The following is a 7,500-nucleotide window of genomic DNA, read 5'->3' on the forward strand; positions in this document are numbered from 1 at the left end:
ATTACATCTTTCAAAACAATAACGTTGACATGACTAACACTATCTTAAATGCTGACGAAGTTGCCGATGTCGCGAAATCATAGCCTACCATGTTGATGCAGCCTACTATGCACGCGCAGCGCCATGTACCAAAACGTTGCGTGAGGAATGTAATATCTCGCGGTTCGCTTTTTGATCAGGGCTTTAGTAAGTCCGCGTGGCGTTATTGACAGCTGATAGACAGCCAGCACAACAGTAACCTTTTCATGCTGACCGTACAATAGACTAACCTTGCGAGCTGCAAGGCGAGCCACATGCTGCTCGAGAGTTGCGCAAGGAGGACCAAAACTGTGTACCGAAAAAATCTTTGCTGGTGGTAGCCGCTACAGCAGGCTGACTACTCCACAGGTTGGTTAATTTGGGTGTTTTCTGTAATAATTCTTTGGCTCTTTCCTTTTTTATTTCTACTAATTTTCGTTTTTTTGCTCCGCTCTCCTGTTTCCTATGGCTTGACATTTTCGCTCGTTTTCTTTTTTTTTTCTTCTATTATTTTTTGTCATTTGACATTCCGCGACCGGAGGCCCCCCCTAGCGGTGATGCCCGGGGCTGCAGCCCGTTCAGCCCATTCTTTAGAGACGGCCCTGCATGTATCCGGATATTTTTAAATGTGGATATTTTTTCGTCTGTTTACGTGTAAACGCAACATGTGGATAAAAATAAAAACTCCATTGTAACAGGTGCTTTTTAAAAGCCAGATATTTGATATGCAGATTTTAAAACTCTGTTTAGGTGTAAATAGAAGGCCAAAAAAATGTGTTTTCAAAAAGATCCATATACAGTACGTGTAAACAGCTCCTTGGTTAGGGCGCAAGAACTCTTCATGGTGTGTATTCCATTGATTCATTTAATTAGAGTGTATTTCATTATGTTAGTGTGTGCCATAGTATACGTTGGTGTGTATATTTCATTTTATTAGGTAGCCTCTTACTGCAGATGGGTTCGTCAGCGGGCCTATTCACTATTTGCTTAAAATACTCCTTTAAAATACTACATGTCACAGTATACTCGCCTCCAAAAGAGTTGTCGCCTATCCATCTGTTTGGAATAACAGCTAATAACCTGACTTTCAATTAAACACTTGGCTTCAGAAGTCACTCATGACACTGATTCTTGAGAAAGTGGCTAAAACAGGTTGTAATCTTGAAAGAAAAAAACGAAGTAAATTACAAAATAATATGGTATATCCTCGTAGACAAAGGTATTGGCTTTTCAGAAATGCACAAGGCCAATCTCCCCATTTTCCATTTTTTTCAGAAATCAGGTTTTTCTCCGATCATACCTTGTTTTTTGTCAACACCGTCAGACACAATTAAAAGCAATAAAAAGTGTATTGATTTGGTTGCATAGTATCTGAAGTTTTTAAGTGATTGTGTGTGTTTTTTGGTTCACACATATGCCTTTAAATGTTGAAAATACACTTTCATTCTATTTTAATACTGCTTCATGTGTTCTAATTTAAAAATATGTGCTGTCAGACAATGCTTACTTAACATCTAAATAGAACAAACAATTTTATTTTAATTTCACAAATATTCGTGTCGGCTTAAATGTGCTATTACTTTGATAATTCAACAACTACAAAGGAAAATTTTTTAAGCACATTCAGCACATTCATTTAAAATGTCCAAAACTCCTTCTTACGGTGGTGACTTAAGAACTGACGGTGGTGACAGTAATCTGAAGGTGGTGAAAGTGACCTAATTATTACCTACATTTAGCAAAATAAATAGCCCTCTCAAGTCAATGACATCTAGCATAAACACTTTATTTTTGTGTGTGCACAGTATGTTTGTGCATGTGTTTTTTCTTCATTTGTTAGATAATCTAGGAAGTAGGCCTAGATTATTGAAAATGTGGCATAAACAGGTTTTAAGTTGTTCAAATCCAAAATATAGAGGTGTATTATCATAGATGAACGTCTTGGCTGTGCAGTGAATGTATTGGCCAAGCTCCCCATGTTTCACATTTTTCATAATTTGGCTCTTTCTTGGTTTTGTCAACAGCGTCAGACAGAATTAGAAGTAAAAAAATAAGTTTACTGTATTTAAGTGAATTACTTTTACAATTCAACATAATTGTAGATACTTATTGGAAGCATATTCTTAAAACTTGTCAAAAACATGTAAAACACATGCTTTTTTGTGAACTACGTCACATGTCACCACCATCAGGTTTTGTGACAAAAAACCCTCCAAATGCACCTCAGTGGAGGCTGGAGTATAAGTTTGAGTCACAATTATTACTAACATGTCTGGTAATGTTTCATTAACCAGCACAATTTAGTAAAATATGGAACAAGATGATGAGTGGAACAAAATCTGACGGTGGTGACATCTGACGGTGTGAGACAAAAAAACACTCTTTTACATATTGTGCATTTTTTGCTCACATTAGCCACTTCGTTTTCGCTCTGTTTCTTAGGGGCTTCATGACGCTTCTGAAAAAGTATATATAATTAACATTAATGTAATAATAATACTATTAAAACCCCCGACGGTGTTGACAGTTTATGGTTGGGACAGTACCAGTGTCCAAACAAATTATCAAATTGAGGAGAAATTAGTAAACTTACAGGAGCTTCAGTGATGGTGAAGTACTCAGTAGATCTAAAGGTTTGAAAGGGGGTCCTAAGTAATGACAATGACCTTGCGCATACCTGATTTTATTGTCTTTTTAAAAAAATCTGACGGTGGTGACTAATATGCTGGACACACTTTGAGCAATCAGAAAATAGTAGTAAATATTGCTTTACACGCACTATGTGCAGAACCACTTCAATATGGACTTTCACATCATGGTGATATTATTCAATAATATCAGTGATTTTTACATTTTAAGTCAATTGAAATGATGGTGTCTGTCTGTCTTGGGACAGCTGTTTTTACAGGGTGTGGGCAGGTTTATAGCCATGAAAAGTAATAAAATTACACTTAAATATTTCAAACAACTGTACATTTATGTAACAGACCCCTGTGTCTTTACCTGGATTCATTTTGTTCATGAAAATGTAGTTTATTTTCAACAGAATTGGCAGTTTATTGCAGAGACATGTTTTAGCCGCTTCCTCAAGAATCAGTGTCATATGAAAGCTACAACCCTCCCAAATGAAAATGTATGTACAAAAATACATTTCATGCACCAACGAAAGATTGACCCTTTATTGAACACAGACAGGGCAGATTTTCACAAGACAAAAGTTTTGTCGCCTATCGAACATAATGTGAAAATGAGCAGATAAGACACTTCAAATACGCAAATTGGGTGTCATACTTAATCACTGAATCACTCTCACCTCTCCAGAAAATCAACTTTGGCCTTAGGTGTATGTTTAGGGTCATTGTAATCATGGAAAGCAACACAATGAAAATCTATGGAGTTCAATGAGAGATGGTGACATATTCACTGTTCGTAGAGGAATACATGTTTAACTTCATGATTTAATCAATGATAAAAGCCCTCAAACACCTGCAGCATGCATGCAGCTCCTCATAAGAGCTGTATCTGTACCATTTTTCACTTTATGCACCATTTCTCTTTTTTCACATTTTTCATCTCCAACACCATATAGTTTTGATGCTATCAGTTCTAAAATGGTTGATCTTGGGATCTTGACTTCAGAGTCCCATTAGCCTTCATTTTTGTCAGAATTAGGCCTGACATACTCTTGGCTGGCTTTTTTGAGACAGGACAGTGGGAGAGACTTCTTTGGTGTTAAAGGTGAAGAATTTTGAAAAAATACATGGTGCCTAAAGTCAAACATGGGAGGGATACAGCTCTTATGTGGAGCTGCATGCATGCTGCTGGTGTGTGAGGGCTTTTATCATTGATTACATCATGAAGTTAAAAATGTATTGCTCTACGAATAGCAAATATGTCACCAGCTCTCATTGAACTCCATTGATTTTCATTGTGTTGCTTTTCACGATTACAATGACCCTAAACATACACCTAAGGCCAAAGTTGATTTTCTGGAGAGGTGTGAGTGAATCAGTGATTAAGTATGACACCCGATCTGCGTATTTGAAGTGTTTTGAAGTGACTTATCTGCTCATTTTCACATTATGTTCGATAGGCGACAAAACTTTTGTCTTGTCAAAATCTGCCCTGTCTGTGTTCATTAAAGGGTCAATCTTTCTTTGGTGCATGAAATTTATTTTTGTACATTCATTTTCATTCGAGAGGGTTGTAGCTTTCATATGAGTGACTTCTGAAGCCAAGTGATTAATTGAAAGTCAGGTTATTAGCTGTTATTCCAAACAGATGGGTAGGCGACAACTCTTTTGGAGGCAAGTGTATGGTTATGACATAGGCTCTGCACAAAGGGGTTAAGAGTATACGGGATGTCATTGTGTTTGAGTGTATATGAATTCTTTAGAGTCCACTTGTCAGAGTGCATCCCATTGTGCTAGCACAGTGGTTCCCAACCTATGGGTCGGGCCCCAACCTATGGGTCGCCAAAGATCCACAGGGTCGCGGAGCCCTCTTGATTTTAAGTGGTTTAATTTTAAATGCCATATATAGCCCATGTTGAATAAATGACAAAGTATTTAACTAATACAGTATATGCTTAGAAGCAACAAAATGTAAGTGCTAGATTAAACATTTATTCTACATTTGACCAAAGACGAACTGAGGAATAAAATAACTAAAATGAGTTTTCGCAGGAAAAACAGACGGCATCATGTGACTGCCTCTCGTGCAGGCGCTCGCGCGGTTGGGTCACCACAGTTTACAATAGTAAAAACATGGGTCCCTGAAGAAAAAGGTTGGGAACCACTGTGCTAGCAGTTGTTCAATTTTCTTTTTTCAGCTGCTGAATATGCTGCACCTACAGTAGTTGTAATAGTTAAGTTAAGTTTCACTGTATTACGTAATTAGTGTGTATTTCATTGTATTGGTCAGAGTGCAGTTCACTGTATTAGTTAACTTACTGTGTATGTAATTGTATTAGTTTGAGCAATAGTAAGTACACCCCTTTTAAGAAGTAACATTTTAACCATATTTCAACAAGCACTCAAGGTATTTTCAAAAGGTAGTGGTGAAATTATGGTGGTGCTTCTTAATTGTGGTAATTTGTATGTAGACCATTCAATGATGACTCGGACAACAGCATGTCTTTAGCCGGCAGGCATATTTAGTCAAGTGAGCTTTTACCGGAAACCATACATATACCTAAGCAGCCTCTGGTACGCAGGGCTGGTCTGGGGGAAAAACAAGGCCCGGGTACTTTTGGCTCGAAGGGAAGAACTGACTCACCTGTGGGCCTTGTACCATTGTGGGGCCCCTATTTTCAGAAATATAAATATATATATACAGTATATATATTTTTTTTTTGTACATTTCTGAAAATAGGGGCCCACGAGGGTGCAGGGCCCAGCTTGAAATGCCCGCTATGCCAGATGACCAGTCCAGCCCTGAAAATAGGGGCCCCCGAGGGTGCAGGGCCCACCGGGTAATGCCTGCTATGCCAGATGGCCAGTCCAGCCCTGTGCACCAATAATAATAAGACTTCTGAGATCAGTCAATTGGAGCCAATTTTGGTCCCCTAGGGGAAATTCTTTCTCTGCACTTTATACCATTTGGACTAGTGAATCACATTGAAGTACATACACACTAGTCCGTAGTAGGGTTTAATCCCGGGACCCGGGATTCCCGGGAAATCTGATCAAAACAATTTCCCGTTTCCCGGGAAAGCCATGACGGGAAACCGGGAAAAAAAATTAAGTGCGTGTCTATTTGTTGTCCCAGCAACATAAGCAACAGTGCCATCTAGCAGCGGTAACACTTCAGGCTCAGCAGCAGCAGCAGCAGCAGCAGTACAGGCCCATTTCAGCAATGTCTGAGGTGCGCGGTTGACGTGTTATTTCATCCGCAACCGCTTTTCAGAATTTCTAATCCACCCGCCCTAATGTTTTTTCTCCAATTTCCAAAACCGAATCCGCCCGCCATCCGCCTATTAGTTTTTAGTATTTAAGATGCCTGAGGCACATAGTCGATCGTCTTTTTCAAGCAGTGCAGGTCATTTACATCTTGCCAGCCCATGTTTAAAAAAATCTCTAATTTATTGCGATTCCCAACTTGTCTCCACCCATCGCACAACGTGAAAGTTGAAACGTGTGGATGCTTTAATGCAGCCTAAATTTTAACAGTTTAAATACATCCAGTCCAAGCAGCACAATCGAAACTATTGGCTATCTAGCTTACAAGTTTGGATGGTATCCAATAAGACGAGTCAAGTGTCTTGCGAAGAGTGCAGAGAATTACGTCGCGCGTGTGCGAGAGAGGGTGAGAGAGGGAGCGATTCCAAACTTGTCTCCATCCATCGCACAACGTGAAAGTTAACGTGTATGCTTTCATGCAGCCTAAATTGTACCAATTTTGCCTCCTCTCCAAGCAGCACAATCGAAACTATTGGCTATCTAGCTTGCAAGTTTGGCTGGTCTATCCAACAAGATGAGTCAAGTGACATATGTCTTGCGAAGAGTGCAAGCGTCGCTTTGTGTGTGAGCGAGAGAACCAGAGAGAGAACGAGAGAGAGGCGCTTCCCAAAATCGCTCTGCAGAAAGGGCAAGGCGTTGTCTCCAAATATTAGACAAAATGCAGCTTATTTTAGTTAAGTAGACATCAGGAAAGTATTTTGTTTAGTTGCAAAGCCGAGCTGATTGGTTCATATTGCTCTGAAAGACACTGAAGTCTATGCCTATATTTTAATGGGTTTATTATGCGCGCGAGGTCACCTAACTGTAGTGACGCCCGGTGCTATTACCAGAGGAAAACGATAGCACTTGGGCAAACGGTAAAGTCAGTTTAGCCATGCATACCTGCCTATGATGAACCAGTTTTCTTGTTTGAAAAAACACTCTTCCTGGCGCTAAAGCAAACTGCCATTTCTGACTGACCCAGATGAAATCCCATGCACGGAACTCCACTATTGAGATGACATCGCATAGGCTATATTTCCCACCGCTTATCACAGTAGCCGACAGTGAAACATTGTTCTCATGAAGCTGGCGGTAGACGTGTATACTATCCACAGGTGAAGGACAATGTGCCATGATTTTGCGCACAACCTCAAACACAATTCCTTAATGGAAAATAGCCAACCCACTGTTGCATCAAACTTATAGGTGAAAGTCGTGAGCTCCACCAACAATCCACCGTCATTGATAAGCGCTGCATGCTGCGCACAGGCTATCACTTCATTATTATTGTGTTGGTGGATAGGAGAGCTTAATCTTAATTCCTTTCTCCCAATAATGATACAAACAGTAACAACTTACAAAATGCCAGTTTGGGAGGAACAGTTGAATTATAGCCTGCATGACTAGATCAAAAAATTTGAAAAAAAAAAAAAAAACCGGGATTTCCCGGGATTCCCGGGAAATGGGCCGTCAGATCCCGGGATTTGATTCATGCCATTTTCGGGAAAAATATTAAACCCTAGTCCGTAGCAGTCACATG

At 39.6% G+C, this 7,500-nt stretch overlaps 1 protein-coding gene across 1 annotated transcript in view; it reads right to left on the minus strand.

The window, feature by feature from the left end:
• Positions 1 to 7,500, minus strand: part of LOC134468992 (uncharacterized) — a 38,736-nt gene that overhangs the window by 8,160 nt on the left and 23,076 nt on the right. The window lies entirely within an intron of this gene.

The sequence above is a fragment of the Engraulis encrasicolus genome, chromosome 18 (assembly GCF_034702125.1).
Source record: "Engraulis encrasicolus isolate BLACKSEA-1 chromosome 18, IST_EnEncr_1.0, whole genome shotgun sequence".
Classification (NCBI taxonomy): Eukaryota; Metazoa; Chordata; class Actinopteri; order Clupeiformes; family Engraulidae; genus Engraulis; species Engraulis encrasicolus.